The sequence below is a fragment of the Rhineura floridana genome, chromosome 1, assembly GCF_030035675.1.
Source record: "Rhineura floridana isolate rRhiFlo1 chromosome 1, rRhiFlo1.hap2, whole genome shotgun sequence".
Lineage (NCBI taxonomy): Eukaryota > Metazoa > Chordata > Lepidosauria > Squamata > Rhineuridae > Rhineura > Rhineura floridana.
Window position 1 is genome coordinate 137,612,998 of NC_084480.1, and position 16,029 is coordinate 137,629,026.

Below are 16,029 nucleotides of genomic sequence, written 5' to 3' on the forward strand. Positions count from 1 at the left end.
CTCCCCTACCAGAAGGAGCCAATTCGTTAAAAAGTCTTGGTGTACCGTTAAGTCTGCATTCCTCACAGTGGTGTCAAAGGAAGTGGCTTCACTCTGCTTCATAGCAGAGCCAGCCTTCATTCTGAGAAGTGCTTCCCACTCTGGCTCAGGCAGCTAACCTTGGACTCTTAGATGTGAGAGTGGGCGAAAAGCCCCTTCGTGAAGGGGACAGGTTTTGCCTTTGCCTACAAGAGATCAGTATCAGATCTTCTTATCTTCTTAGTAGTATCTTGTGGAACGCCTCTCCCGCTATGAACCGACCCGGTCACTTCGCTCAGCGTCTAAGGCCCTCCTCCGGGTACCAACCCATTGGGAAGCCCGGAGGACAGTTACTCGATCTAGGGCCTTTTCTGTAGTGGCCCCCGAATTGTGGAACAGCCTCCCTGAAGAAGTACACCTGGCGCCGACGCTTCTATCTTTTCGGTGCCAGGTTAAGACCTGGCTATGCTCCCAGGCATTTTAATGTGTTTCATGTTACAATTTTAAATCTCTTTGTTTCAGTTTATTTATTGTGATATTTTGTATTTCTGTATTTTTAATCTTTTGTACACCGCCCAGAGAGCTATTCGCTATGGGCGGTTTAAAAATGAAATAAAATAAATAAATAAAATAAATAAATTAGTCCAACTCTCTCTTTCCGACTGAGTGGCATCTTCAACTGAAAAGCAGCCCTGTTCTGTAAGGTGTCCCTCCTGGCAATGTGCTTCTAGGCCCTATATTGATCCTCTCTGTAGAGCATCTCCTTTGGATCTGGCTCATTTATCCTTGATATTGAGAAGCTCTTCCTGAGGCCATTTTCTACTCTTGGATTTGCAGGACAGAGATCACCTGAAACAAAGGGTGACCTGAGAGAGAAATCTAGCTAGTAGAGCCCCATTTTCCCACTAGAAAGCCAGTAAATTCCCGGCTGCCATCAGAAATCAGGTGGCAGAATTTGCTTCATACATAATGTGTCCAAGGGAAGACGTGAGCCACCGGACAAGGAAGGCCATTTGCTGTCTTCAAAAGCAGCTGCTCTACTACAGGGGTATGTAAACTGAGAAGGATGAAACCTGTAGGCCTTTCTTGAGAAGTTGGGTCCTCTCTCAAATAGCTGATATATAAACCTCCATTAAAACTAGTCCCATACCTTTCAAAAATGGTTGGTTTTCAGGCACACTTGTATGCTTCCAAGTTCCTCACCAAAGCATCAGACTAATCTTGGCTTTCCCTTGCTTGTGAGGGTCCCAGTGGGGAAGAAATCCAACAGGGAAAAATGACCCCCCACTTCTTTATGGCTCATCATCTGTGCTAGCTCTGTTGGCAAGGAACCAGTAGGGTGCTCCATGTTGCATTTCATAGTATTATCTTCTCTCATCAGACCCACCCTACACATAAAAAGGAGACTAGGAAAGAAGCCCACAGACAGGCCCACAGCTTTATTTCTCAAGGTTTTCAACAAAATACAGCCAGAACTAGACATCTGCAAGTTCAGGCAAACCCTCTTGGAGACAAATTGGGCAGATCTCACGTCCTACTGTATCAACCACACTCATCATCCAAAGGGAACAGAAAAGACCTAGGCCATTATGTCAGCAAGACCCATGATGGAATGAGCAAGAAAGTTTTAGCTGCTGGTGCCTCCCTCTCACAGATGAGCATCCTGTGGTGCCGCACAGAAGAACACAGCCCACATATGTTGCCTTTTGTGGACACGTTAAGGGTTGCTGTGGTAAGGAGATCCCTCTGTGACAGCATTAAGGATGGTTGCATGATGATATTTCAGCCCAGAAGATGCGTCAGGATCATAGGTCTTCCTGAAATCTTGCCTCTTCTCTGATAGCCTAAAACAGTGCTACAAGGATCCTGCTTTGGACTGGCTGGAAGCCTAAACAGGACCAATTCCTAAAACATTTTGTTGGAGGTCCCTACTAGTTTAGTTCCCATTCTGAAAACAACACAAATCACTTAAGGCACTGAATCTTTGAAATGTGACCACTTGTTGACTTTAGGTGTTTTCGAAGATACTTACTGAAGACCAGAAAGAAGCTTATCTGAGATCATTCCTAGTACTGCATGAACTACAGAAGAGAAGACAGGCTGGCATCCTGCTGGTATATTCCCACCATGGAAAGTCCAGCAAACTCTTGGGGAAGGAGGTGAGCAGCTACCAAGCTAGGTTCAACAGAGGGGACATGGCAAGGCCTATTCATCATCGGGGTAGGAATGGGCAAGTCATAAGCACTCCTGACAATGGAGGGCACAAGGCCCTGGGAGGGGTGTGTGGCAGGGAGGGGAAGAAATAATTGAGAGCTAAAGCCCTCCAAAGGCTTTTGAAGGTGAGCAGGGCTATACAAAACATTAATAGGAGAGTGATTGTGGAAGTGCACTCCCTGCAAAAAATAAAAAAATAATTCACCAAGGGCTAAATATGTGAGCAGATAATATGTAAAGTGCTGGGGGGGATAAATAGCTTGTCAAAAACAAAGGAATGTGTGTGAAGACGACAGCATTGAATCCAGACAGTGCATGTGTCATTGCAAGATGGGGGGGGGGGAAGAAGAGCTCGCTTTGTGGTAGAGAAGCCCAGACACTCCCCTTCGAAGGTATTCTGAATATAGCCTGATTGGTTGTTTGTGTTTTCCACCTTTCCAGACAAAACAGATCTTGGGGACTAAAACTGCAAAGTAAAACAGACATATTTAAAGTGGCCATCTGAACTATATCAACTGTCTTAATAACGTTGCTTCCTCCCTGCTAAAACAAGATCAGCACAGCACATGTCTTCTTTCTATTATTCGGGCTGATTGCAGGTGTTGCCACCATTCACCATATGCTCAGAGGCACATGTTACCAAATTCTTGCAAGCTACACAGGAAGTGGATTGGACTGTGAAAGACCAATCCAAATTGTGTTTGCAATCTGACAAATTTGTAGGGCAGTCCAATATCTCACAGAGGACAGGTCTCCTGCTCCCCTGGTGCATTCATTATAGCTGCCCAATTTCCCTGCTTTTTGAAACTTGATATAAATATCTGATGGCTATAGGTATGTTCTTAAATTGTAAGGTTTTTTGCCTATTAGTGAATTTGTATTCGAGCCAGACAGAGCAATGAGGCAGGTTTGGCCTCAAAATCCTTTGCTGACAGCAACCTTCACATCTCCAGTGGGAACGGCCATGTTCTCCGTTGACGCCGGTCAGCCTGTTGGGGTGGCCCAGCAATGTTCATACTTGACAAAATAAACCTCACAGATAGTGTCATGTCTGGCTAGTTGGGTAGCTGGTACACCACTCTGCACCACCACCATTAACAGGGAGCAAGAGAAGAAGAAGATTACTCTTTGCCGCAGTAGGTATTATAGTGATTTTAAAAAATCATCATCATAAAAAGCACAGCCTTCCCTGACCCTAGGTTTGTAGTTCAGCGGCAGAGCACCTGCTTTGCATGCAAAAGGTCCCATGTTCAGTCCACAACAGGTCCAGGTAATGCTGAGAAAGAATCCTGCTGAATACCCGGAGAACCTGCCAGTCAGCATAAACCACACCCACTTAGGCAGACCAATAGTCTTGATGGTATAAGGTTCTTCTGGTCCCATAAATCTGCTTCTCTTATTTCAGGGAGGGAGATTCCTCCCCTGATTAGACAAGTTAATCTGGTTCATTCAATAGGCCTAATTATGATTTAAAACAGATCAATAATTCAGTCCTCCCTAAAGAATGCCCTTTTCTTAGTTAATTTACCTGTATCAAATAAAGCTGATATAATGAAGAATCTCTTCTTTTTTCTTCCATCCAGATGATATCATAATTGAACTTTTTTTGGGGGGGCGGGAGAAAATAATTTCAGCCATTTGAAGGGCAAAAAGAAGGGATAAATACAATAAAAATTAATTGGACATTTGGGAGGGGGATGCTTTAATTTTGTTTGTTATAGTGTTTTTCAAATAAATATTTTAAAAAGGGGGATGAATGAAGTACTTTTTAATGTATTGTTTCAAAATAATATTACTACAGCCAGTTTCATCCCTACAGACCTCGTGGATCCAACAATGAAAAGATCTAATCCACAGCCTTATCCCTTGCAGATAGGGAGCTGCTTGTAAAAGTGGGGGGGGGGAGGACAGCAGCACCTCCAAGCCACAGAAACAAAGGAGGCACTAAACAAAATGGGGAGTGTTATTCAGAAGCTGGAGCTCCCGTGCCTATTGTGCTTTGAGTACTGTACTCTTCACCAGAGGCAAGTGTTTCTGTCTGTCTCCTTATGGAGGAGTTCCTTCTTTTGTCTTTGAAATGCTAGTGATTCAAGGTATTCATCAAGTGTGAGACCAGCTGGTTTGTGACTTTGTGAGATCAGAGGAGGCCAGGTAGAGAGCAATACATTACTATAGAAAATAACAACACATTTAACAACAAATGGCTTCAAGGTAAAAGTCAGTTGCTTTGTTTGACCTTTACTGAACGTTTCTGATCACTCAGTGTTGTCTATTGTCAGAATGTATATAGCATACCAAGGTCTCATGAGGTAAGATGGAGATATATGCCCAACTGAGGATATGTAATATAGTCTTATGTGAAGTTCCAATCTGCGTCTGTCAAAGAAAGGTAAGGAAGCCGTCAGAGCAAGCCTTGACAGTGGTGATATGATCAATCGGTCAGGCTATGAGGCAGAACAACTCATTCATTTCCTGGCAGTGAAGAAGTAGGATCAGTGCCTCTGAGCATTTGCAGAGGATTTATACAACTGATGTATACAGAGCATACAGAAGAGAAACTATTGTTTGTTTCTTTGAGGAGGCAAGGTCAATTCAAGCTGTGTGGTGCTACTAACTAAACATTCTCAGGCAGTGGAGAAACGAAACAGTGCCTCTGAGCATCCTATACATGTCGACTCCGAAGAAAGTCCCATACCTCCACCTTCATGTTTCAGTCAGGAGAAAGGGTATAGCTCAATGGTAGAGCATCTGCTTTGCATGCAGAAAGTTTCAGGTTCAACCCCCAGCTTCTCTAGATAAGGCTACAAGTGTCCCCTGCCTGAAACCCTGGAGAGCCGCTGCCGGTCAGTGTAGACAATACTGAGCAAGATGGGCCAATGGTCTGACTCAGTTAAGGCAGCTTCCTCTGTTACCATGCCTGGCAGTTCCTTGTGGGTTGATGGTTTTCATTAGCCCTATTTCCTCACATTTAAAAAAAATATTTCAATTTTAAAAAAAGGAGCATATATTCTGCTGAGGAAGGGACAAGGGGTATTTTTTAGAGTTGCAGTCTCTCCTCAAACACATGAGTTGTATACGAATGGCAACTTAAAGTGCTTTGGATGCATCCCACGTATACATGTTTTTCATGTTGTCCACGTCATCTTGTCCTCATCCAAGTGGCAGCCTGCATTCCCCACCCCACTGAATTTGGATTTTCTCCATCAGTGGGTAATGCAGTAAAGAAAAACAATGCAACATAAATGGCATATTACCCAACTCTGTGGATGTACTGAAGTGCATTGTGTGGGTGGTTTTTTGTTTTGTTTTACATGTGTAATGACATTTTGCCATCATGTATCACCACACCCCCTATTTTCTTTGGCAAGGTGCACCTTGGTGGGCTGCTGGTGGGGCTGGTCATGACACACACCCTTTTTTAAGCCTGCTGTTTTGTGCAAGTCCGGTACATCAAAAAACTTGTATCTCAAAAATATATTTTTTAAATTGGCTAAGCTCACAGATTAAAAAATACCTGTGCACATGTCCGCAACAGACATCAGGTGTCTGGAACACAGAGAGGGTGGGGAAGTATCAATTATGGAGAGAGGACAACAGCACACAGTGCAAATACACGCCATCAAGTACCACCCACTCATGGTGGCTGGAAACATTGAAACAGTTCAACTGAAAGGGCTCATGTGTGGACGAATGTGCACAAAACTCCACATAGAAAAATCAGATCTGTTTGACCCATGTGGACCTTAAGACTCGGGGTACAACACAGGTTTCATCTTTTAAAATGCTTGAATGGTTATTATTTGCCCAGACAGCTATCAATGTCCTCCTCCTATAAAGAATTACCAGTGCGGAGATAGGGAACTGCTTTGCCTTTCCATGAAGACAAAATGCCCCCAAGCATAACTGTGAAAGGAATTGAGAACTGTGAACATATACAAGAAAATGTAAATGATAATAACCTTTGCTTTCTCTGGTAGTCAAAAAGCAAAATGATATTGGAGAATGGGTTTTGGTACACCCCTATTTTGATCTTTCCCTTCTGGTTTTACACACACACACACCTCTCTGTGAAGACTGTACTCCATATGTTGTATTTATTTGCCACTCTGATTGTGGGTTATACTAGATATGACATCATACAAGCAATTAGAAATTGAATGCGATTAGCAATGAACGTTTTTAAAGGATGTCTCCTTAGCTGGATTAGGACCCTAGTGTGGGGGTATGGTGGACTAAATGGGATCTTTTTTCTCCTATGGAAATAGGTGCTCAAGGCCTTATCTGTATTTGGACTGCAGTACAGGATCCCAATCTAGATCAAGCCTTCATGCCACTAATTTACTTATCAAAATTCATTCACACAATTGCCTGTCATGTGAACAACATATCTACTTGGACCCCTGAAGTCTAGTATGGTGTTCTGTTGGCTGAAGATATTGTCATACTTGAAACACAAAAATGTCCTACAACATGTTAGCAGCAACTCAGAATGAGCCCCACCAGCCTGTGAAATGGCAGACTGTCCACTGTAGTGGTGCCGTAGTAAACATGCACACATTTTAACATGCATGTGCTATAGTGACAAGTTGCCTCCAGTACCCACTTGGAGATTTAACTTCTAGAGATCCTGGGAAAGGAGCAAAATCCTAAAGACTGTCAACAAATATCCCACCCCAGCGCCACCCAATGCCAGAGCTGTCCCAGCACTGAGGTAAGTTGACAGGCAGATGGCTGGGGGAGGGCTTTGGAGATTGAGGAAGGTAGGCAGCTGCCTTATCTTGAGTCAGGCAATCACTTTTAGCATTTGTAGATAGGGTCTGGATCATTCATTTTGATTGCTGTGGGAAACAGGCAAACTGGCTGGAGGCTCTAGTCAGTGAAGAAATGGCCGTCAACTGTCAGTACGGAGACGGACTGTCAGTTGATGGGGAAGGTGTGAGGCAAAGACCAGAAAAGGCTGAAGTGCAGGTGGAGAAGTGGATATCAAGCTATTCTTACCCAGTGTGATAACCTTTGCTGGTGAAGATCAGAAGAATGGATCCAGTGGCTGTGTTAGGTTTAGAGATGTGAAGGCCCAGAAAAAAATGGAAAAATTTGGGGAAAAACCAATTTTCTCCAGTTTTTTCTAAAGCCTTTTTTTGTTTTTTTTCCAAAAAATTGGAAAAATTGAAAAAAATGAAGAAAAAATGGATTGTGGGATGTTTTATTTTAGCAGGATGAATAAAAGGTTTCACTGAATCTTGGTCAACTTTTTCTTGGTTCTTTTTATGGGAATGGATGCTTTAATTTGATTTGTAATAATTGTTTGAATAAAGTGTACTTTTAATATACCAAATGTGATAATTTTATGCCAAACCAACTTGTACATAATTACATATGATGTTCCTGAAGTAACAGAGTGACTTTCAACCTGTACAAAGTGCTAATATTGCATTTTTATTTTTTTTCTGAAAAATTCAGTTTCTAAATTTCCCTTCTAGTAGTTAATGCAGTTGTGACTTAAGCTGGGGCTGAGGAGGGGCCTGCCCATCACTAGTTGACCTAAAGCCCTCTTTTCATTATTGGAATATATGATGGCTTCAGGTCCACCATTTCCACCTACTTTTAGGAATGTTGCACCAGAAGCTAGACTGCCACAAACACCACAGGGCATTAAAGACCCTTCCATTGTCTAGTCAGATCTTTGCCTGACTTGCCAAGTCATAGACAAACTGATCTTTTTCTAACCACCACACATGATCCTTGTTTGTATCAGCAAGCTAGGTACCATCCATTATCAGCAATTTCAACACCTTGTGCTCTGTCTACCCCATTTTAATTACAATTTGCTCAACAGTGTAACACAAATGCTTCAGAAAGTCTTACCTCATCAGTCTGATCTGAGACACTACTTCACTTTAGACATAACACAGCCTTCTGAAAGTTGCAGAGAGATCAAAATAGGTACTACTTCTGCCCAAAACATTTACTTTCACCACTTGGTCGTTTTCTTCCTAAGTCAGACAACTGATGAGTCAAAGTCTCTCTTGGTCTGTTTCCAGCCTCTTTCATTAGCACTAGTGAGGATAATTGGTTTCTTTTGCCTGTAGTAGCAAAGGTCATCCTGTGGCCTGCACACTGTTTGATTGTCTACTTGTGACTTCTGCAAACAAATGGTTCAGGACAGGATAAACAAATGTATATTCAAGACCGACTGAAAACAAGCTCATCAACATTAATCAGATCTCCTCCTCCTACCTTTGGCCTTTTGCCACACCAGTGCCAATACATCACTGTACGCTCCCCCTTCCCTCCAATCACATGGTTTGAGCCAGTGATGTGTTTACTTCCCACCCCATCACATCTCTGTCTAATTCAGCCTTCCCCAATCTAGTGCCCTCCAGATGTTATTGGATTCAAGCTCCCATCATCCAGCATGACCTATGGCCAGGGAGTTGTAGTAGCCAAACAATATCTGCAGGGCATTGGGTTGGAAAAGGCTGATTTAACATTAAGGTGGAGGCCTGTAGCTCAGTGCTAGAGCATCTGTCTTGCATGTATAAGGTCCCCAGCATCTCAGTTAGGGGTGGGAAGGACTCCTGCCTGAAACCCTGGAGAGCCGCTGCAAGTCAGAGTAGGCAGGAGTGAGCTAGATGATCCAATGGGCCGGACTCAATATAAGACAGCTTCCTATGTTCTTATGATGCTAGCCTGAGAAGAAACCTTATCACCAGCCCCATCTGCATCATCAGGTTGCTAAACTATAATGGGAGCAGCATAATGTTTCCTATGCACTGCAGGTAATTCTGCACTGGTTCTATGACACCTTACAAACATTGTGGAAGCTTGGCATTTGTATCTTGTATGTAATGGGAATCTGTGAAGAATGTGGGACCTTAGACAGCTTCTGCTTGGGATGTAATTTGTTGAGGGTCTTTTAGGGGCATATCATAAAGATCAATTTGCTTCCAACTTTGGTGGTTCTAAGATGCTTGTGCATGGAATCTGGAAGGGCAGAACCCTTTTCCTAAGCTAAATATGTATCTTAAGACAAATTGTTTGAGATAAGGAAATAGATGGTTGCAGACCTAACATGAGGCTTTGACCTGAGAATAAATGTCATTTAAAGAGTGAGCCCCATGCAATAGATTAAGAGCAGGACGATCAAAATCAATCCAGATATCCTAGTACAGCCTTTCCCAACTAGTGGGCCACCAGGTGTTGCTGGACCACAACTCCCATCAGCCTCAGCCAGCATTGCCAATGGTCAGGAAATATGGGAATTGTGGTCCAACAACATCTGGTGGCCCACTAGTTGGGAAACGCTGTCCTAGTATAACAACTTCATGGGTTTGTTTACATAGTCAAATAGTTAACCAGAGGCTGATGTGAGTCAAATAAAATAAAAGTGCTCAAATCAGATGCAAATAGCCAAGAGGGATGTGCCACTGCCACCATCTTGCATGGTTCTGGTATGCATCAGCCTACAATAGCAGCCTGAATCTTGCTTGTCTCCTCTGATCCCTCAGAGGAAAACATGTGAACCACTATGTAGGACTCACATTAACAGAGGTTGAAAGGGTTCAAGTTGCAATTAGATTAACTATTTCGACTGAAGCTAATCACTTGGAATAATCTCATGGACATGGCTTTAGCTATCTCATAAGACAAAATGGGAAGATCCCAGGAGGAAGAGAGGAGTAGAATAACCTTTTCTAATAGTTTTGCTACAACTGGTTTGTAACACACACACACACACACACACACACACACACACACACACACACACTTCTAGAGCAGGAATGGGTGCAGACAACTAACAAAAGCAGGCCTTCACAACTTGTGGCCTTCCAACCAAATGCAGCCATCAGCCAGGGATTGTTCTCTGCAAAATGCCTGATAACTCCTTCCATTTTTTTTTGTCCCAGGGTGGCAGACTACCAAGGAGGGGGTAGCTCAGGGGTAGACTATCTGCCTTGTATGCAGAAGGTCCCAAGTCCAATCCCCATCATCTCCAGATAGGGCAGTGAGAGACTGTTGCCTGAAAACCCCAGAGAGCCACTGCCAATCAGGCTAGACAATACTGAGCTAGATGGGACCAATGGTCTGAGTCAGTATAAGGTAGCTTCCTATGTTCCTATATGCAATATTCTGAATAAATTGGTAAAATATTCCAAATCATCCCTCTTGGCTCCAAAACTCAGAGATTAGGTGGAATCAAAAGAAAATTCTAGAACTTCACTGTGGCTATTCACTTCCTCAAAGTGGAATTGGGTGTGTATGTTATTTCCATAGGGAAGCAACAGGATGAGCAGGCGCAACGGACTGGATGAGATGATAGCTTTAAGTAAGCCAAGTTAGAGCTCTTCCAGATGACCTATTTGTTTAGCATTCATATCAGCACAACTTGCAAAAATAATTTCTGTAATTTAGATAGAAATACAGGACAACTCACCCCAGTGGGGGAGACACTAAGTGACTTGTGTGCCTGCTCAGTCTACCAGCCAGATGCTGCTAACTACTGAGGGGCAACTTCAAGGCTTCTCCTTTCCCTTTTTATGGTTCCTTCTATTTAGGCCAGACTTGGACTGGATAGCCTCCACGCAGAGGACACCTCCAAACAGAGGACTGTCCTCTGTAAAGTAGGGCACAAGGCCACCCAGATGCATCACCATCCTTTTCATGAGCATAATCAAAGCCTCTTTGTTGATGACCTCCTGCCAGCTGGCCAATCCCTTTTTATTTGAACAGCTGTTTGGCTTGCTAGGCCAATTTTTCTCTGATGCTTTGTGCTTTAACCCGTATTTTAACTTGAATTCTATTTTAAGCCATTTTTAATTTGCTGTTATCTGATTTTATTATGATGATATTGTTTATTTGTTTTTTGTTGTTAGCTGCCTTAATCTCCACACAGATGCTCTGGTTTTATGGGAAACTCCTCTTGTTGTTTACAGAAACTGCATGATCTTTTGAAGATATGCAATATGATTTATGGCAAGAGAGACAATGGGGAACTTCCACACAGTACAAATACAGAGAGATACAGAGAATATTGGTACAAAATTTCATTCTGTGCTTGTCTAAAGCCTGGGTTAAATGGGTTAAAAAGCAGTTACCTGTTTTACATAGATGCATCATGTTTATGCTTATTACATTTCCTGTCCCTATGCATGCAGCAATTGCACATCAATGTGTTAGTGCTGACTGTCCATGTCCAGCAATAATGGTAAACTAAACACTTTTTAAATATGACAGTGGCTTTATGGAACACACATACCTGTGTTTTTTCTCAGCAGTGTCATATCTAAGTTGGACCGTAATAGCACTGAATCTAGTCCTATACTGACTTATTTATTTGTTATTTATTGTTACCTTTATATTGCACCAACACAGTGGTATTTATTTCTCTTTATTTCTGTTTGCATGCAAATTCTTTCCTAAACTTTTATTTGTCCTTCTTTCATAAATATACCAAACATGAAGAATATATTCCATAGGCTCCTCATTCATAATGCAGGAGATGGTAAAGACAAAATTGACTTTACCATGAATTTCTGCCTTGTTTGAACATATCTAGAGTACTTACATAATACAATTTCCATTGACATTGTCTAGAATTCAATTTCTGAATTCTTTAGGCACTTTCAAAATTTCCCCCGAGAATCTGGCTATGTGACAAAGTAATTTTGCCTCAAGCCTTTTATTTAAAGGATGAAAGTAAGTCAAATCACATCACAGTGACTGCAGTGACACATCAAATGGCTGACTGCCAGTTTTGTCCTTTCTTCCAAGTGAAGAGAAAAAGTTCAATGAAATAAAAATAGTGCCACAGCAGGAAACAGAGAAAGCTTTATTGTTGTAATTTCATTTAGATAGGGGTGGATGGGTGTTTAAAAGGAATATCAGGATTAAAATGTGGAAGTAGGCATTCTGAGTGGGTGCAAGGTACATATTTTTCAATTTTATTTTCTAGAAATGTACTAGTCCTGTTTCAGTCTAGGTTACTATCTCTTCCCAAGTAGAAATTATTTAACCACTACTCATCTGCATATACCAATCCATTTTAAATTATATAGAGGATTTCAAATATCCTGTTATATAGCACAAATCTTAGCTTTTATTAAGTGTTCAAGTGAGCTTTTTTAAAAATGGCCATGTGATAACTCTATGTTTCCTGTGGGGAAAAGTTATTTTAATCCTTTTGGTATTCAAGGATTTTTATCTGGAACGTGTCATGTTAATTTTGAAGGGTTTTTTTATGGTTTAAATGACTTTCCATGCCCTAAAAAATCCTTAGCATTTGGGGATGGGAGTATGATAATCTTAAAAATGAAGGCAAGTCACAGAGGTATGTTTAACACTTGTTCACCGTAGCATCAACAAGTGACTCACAGGTGTGCACAAAGCATCACAAGTTAATTACAAACACAATACTTTTTTTAAAAAAAAATCAATTACATTTTCTGAGAAGAACATAGGAAGCTGCCTTCGACCAAGTCAGATCATTGGTTCATGTAGCTCAGTATTGTCTACACTGACTGGCAGCAGCTTTCTGGGATTTCAGACAGGATTCTCTCCTAGCCCTATGTGAGGATGCCGGGGATTGAACCTGGGACCTTCTGCATTCGACAAATGCTCCACCACTGAGCTACAGCCCTTCCCCTAAAATAAGGACATAGTTAGGGATCTTAAACTTTGGAATTGAATTTTCAGATTAGTAACATAGGAAGCTGCCGTATATCAAGTCAGACCGTTGGTCCCTCCAGCTCAGTATTGTCAACACTGACTGGCAGGGCCTCTCCAGGGTTTCAGGCAGGAGTCTCTCCCAGCCATACCTGGGGATGCTGGAGATTGAACCTGGGCCCTTTTGCATGCAAGACAGATGCTCTGCCGCTTAGATATGACCCATCCCTATAACATGTACTCTTTAACTCAGCTATGGCCCTTCCCCAAATAGAAAGGAAATAGTACAAAACAAGTCAAATGTATCATTTCATACTTATATGTAACAGTGTTCTCACATCTTTCTCTTTCATATGTCCCCAAAGCCAATATTGTCAAATAAATGTTTTGGTTCAAGACCACAAACCAATTCCAATTCGCTTCTTTCTAGATCTCTCATCAGATGTGATTTCAACATAAGCAATGCCTTCCATATCCTGTCTAACCAATCAGTTACATTTGGTCTCTCGACTACTTGGCCATTTCTAAGGTCTTGCTGCTACCATTAAAGTAATGGTTCAGGGACATCTGTAGCTTCCTTTTATGAAGCCTAAAAGTCAGATTTGGTGGGATAATTATAGGCATACTATGTCTTAGTACTGATAAAACTTCCTTCTGAAATACTTTAACGTTCCCATGATCCCAAACAAACACAATATTCAGTTGTGCCAGTTTGATACGAAAGAGTGGGAGAGATCATACAACTGACTACTTATGTGCAATCACCATAGTAAGGCTGTCAAATCTGGATGAGTAAATACCTGTAGAAGTTTTCACACCAAGATCGAATTCCTACATGTTGCTTTATCCCTTGAAATGCTGGTTAGAACTTGCAGACCCAATTCCATCCCTTCAAATCACCTTTAAACAGTAAGCCCCAGGGCAAGTGGTGGGTCTCCCCAGACAACCAGTCACTCCCTGAGGCCACTTCTGTCACCCTCCCTAAGCTTGTCGTATCTTCTCTCCCTGCAGCTAGGCAGCTGGCATAAGTCCATCCTGAAATTGTGATGTCTGAACATTAAAGCTGAAAGATTCCCATCAGATCCTGCAGAAAGTAAACATAACAAAGAAGAAGAGATCCATTTTCTTCCTCACTGAATGCTGCCCACACAATTTTCTTTCCCCTCTGATGAGAAGTATGCCTTCAATGCTGGCCAACATTTAGTATGTGTTCAATATGTGCTTAATAGCAAATAGCGGTGACAGCCCCTTGTTGGTATGTGCGGAAGCACCTCTGTGTATTCTACTTCTACAAACTCAGAAAAGGACGTAACAAAATCTGCCTTCTTGGCCCAGAAGGAAAACCTGGAGGACAACTGTTTCTACCTCCACACTCAAAGCCTTCACTCCATGTTTGAGGCAACTATGGATTATATGGCATTTGCATCCCACTTGTATCTGGCAGTCATTAAGGTGCTTTCATTTCGGATACATTGTATTTTCCCAAATGTACAGAGGCATTATTGTAAAAATCAAGCAAGCCATGCTTAATTCCCTCTGCCATAAAAAAGTAATGCACAGTTACTAGGCAGCATTTCTGTGTCCCTTGTTAGACATATCATATCTAACTGGGGGGAAAGTGCACCATTCAAGCCCTTAATTTAAGCAAAGGTTCTAGTGATTTTGGTGCCAAAATACTTTCTGCTATGTTGGTTGCTTTTGTCCACCCACAAGATTTTATTTTTTGGGGGTGTGGGTGTTGCAATTTCAGAATCAGGCAGTATTCTTGGAAGCATGTTGTTTGCACAGTCTTGGCTTATGTAACTTAAATGGTGGGAAATACTGTGGCAAATCTTCCTCAGTTCAGCTATTGCCACCAGATTTTCTTGGGATGAGTCTCTTTTGATGACATTTATGGTGTTTTTTCTGCTATTTCTCTGCCTGTTTATGCTTTCTGCATGGCTTCTCATTGCTTTTTTCCCCTCATATTTAACTGAAAACCCTTGGCGACATAGAGGACATTCTGCTGTAACTGTGTTGACTTTGTAAGCCAATTTTTCAATGCATCTTCTTTGCAACATTCATCATTAAAACTATATTAATGCCTATCTTTTTTACTGTGCCACTGTCTGAATGTCCTTCGCCACCACCACCAGCATCATAGATTGATTAGTGCTTGTTTAAACTTTTAAAAGAAAAAAAATGTATGCCCAGCATGGGGCAGAGAGGCCAGCGAACTGCTCTTGGACTTGAGATCATTCTAGGCTGCCTCTCCACTCCTCCTCCTCACACTAGCTTAGAGTACCCCCCAACTTTGTTTGTATGGGAAATTGGTAGGAAGAGACCAGATTTAGGGTAGAGACACATTCAGGGTTCTGCTGGTTCCTGTGCGTATCCAACTCTCTTTTCTGAAAACAGGGGCACACAATGCTAGTCAAAACATGCCCTTTTTTACTGTAAAACCTGGTGGAATCAGCTAAAGTGTTGTTTTTTAAAATCACTTCAAAGACATTTTGCAACTAATCAGCAGATCAACCCATTGCCCCTCCAGGTGTGGCCAATGGAAATGCTTTGCTATAGGTGACTAGTGTGCTCACAACCTTATTGAGGGAATGAATGAATCCCCAAAGATAGGAATCTGAATGAACACTCAACTCCTTCTCTCTGTCTCTCCTTAGGCTGTGTCAGCATCTCTTCTAATCTCCTAATTCCATTTTGCGACATTTATCCAGGACTGGTTTCCATGATTTCCCCCTCTTTACTGACTAAGCTTCCCTTCTATCTCCTACACCTTTCTGCTCAGACCTCTTCACTCATATCTGCCTAACATGGAGTTGTTCAAGGTACAACACCTTTGTTGGGGCAAGGGGAGGGCAAGAAGGTGACCTTCTTGACATCTGATGTCATAAACAGATTTCATCTCCATGTTGCTTTGTTGCCCATAATCTGTTCTTGTGCTCATTTTCTACGAGTTAGATAATAGTTTCTATAAATACAGACTTGAGGATGCAATTATAAATAATGAGATATTATGGTTTTGAGTTTTGTGAGCTATGAAAGGGTAGGTAGGATCTAGTGGGAAGTCTGTAATTCCCCTGCCCTTTTGCTTGGTATTGATTGGTTAGCCAGCCATTTCAATAAGGCTTATATTATAGA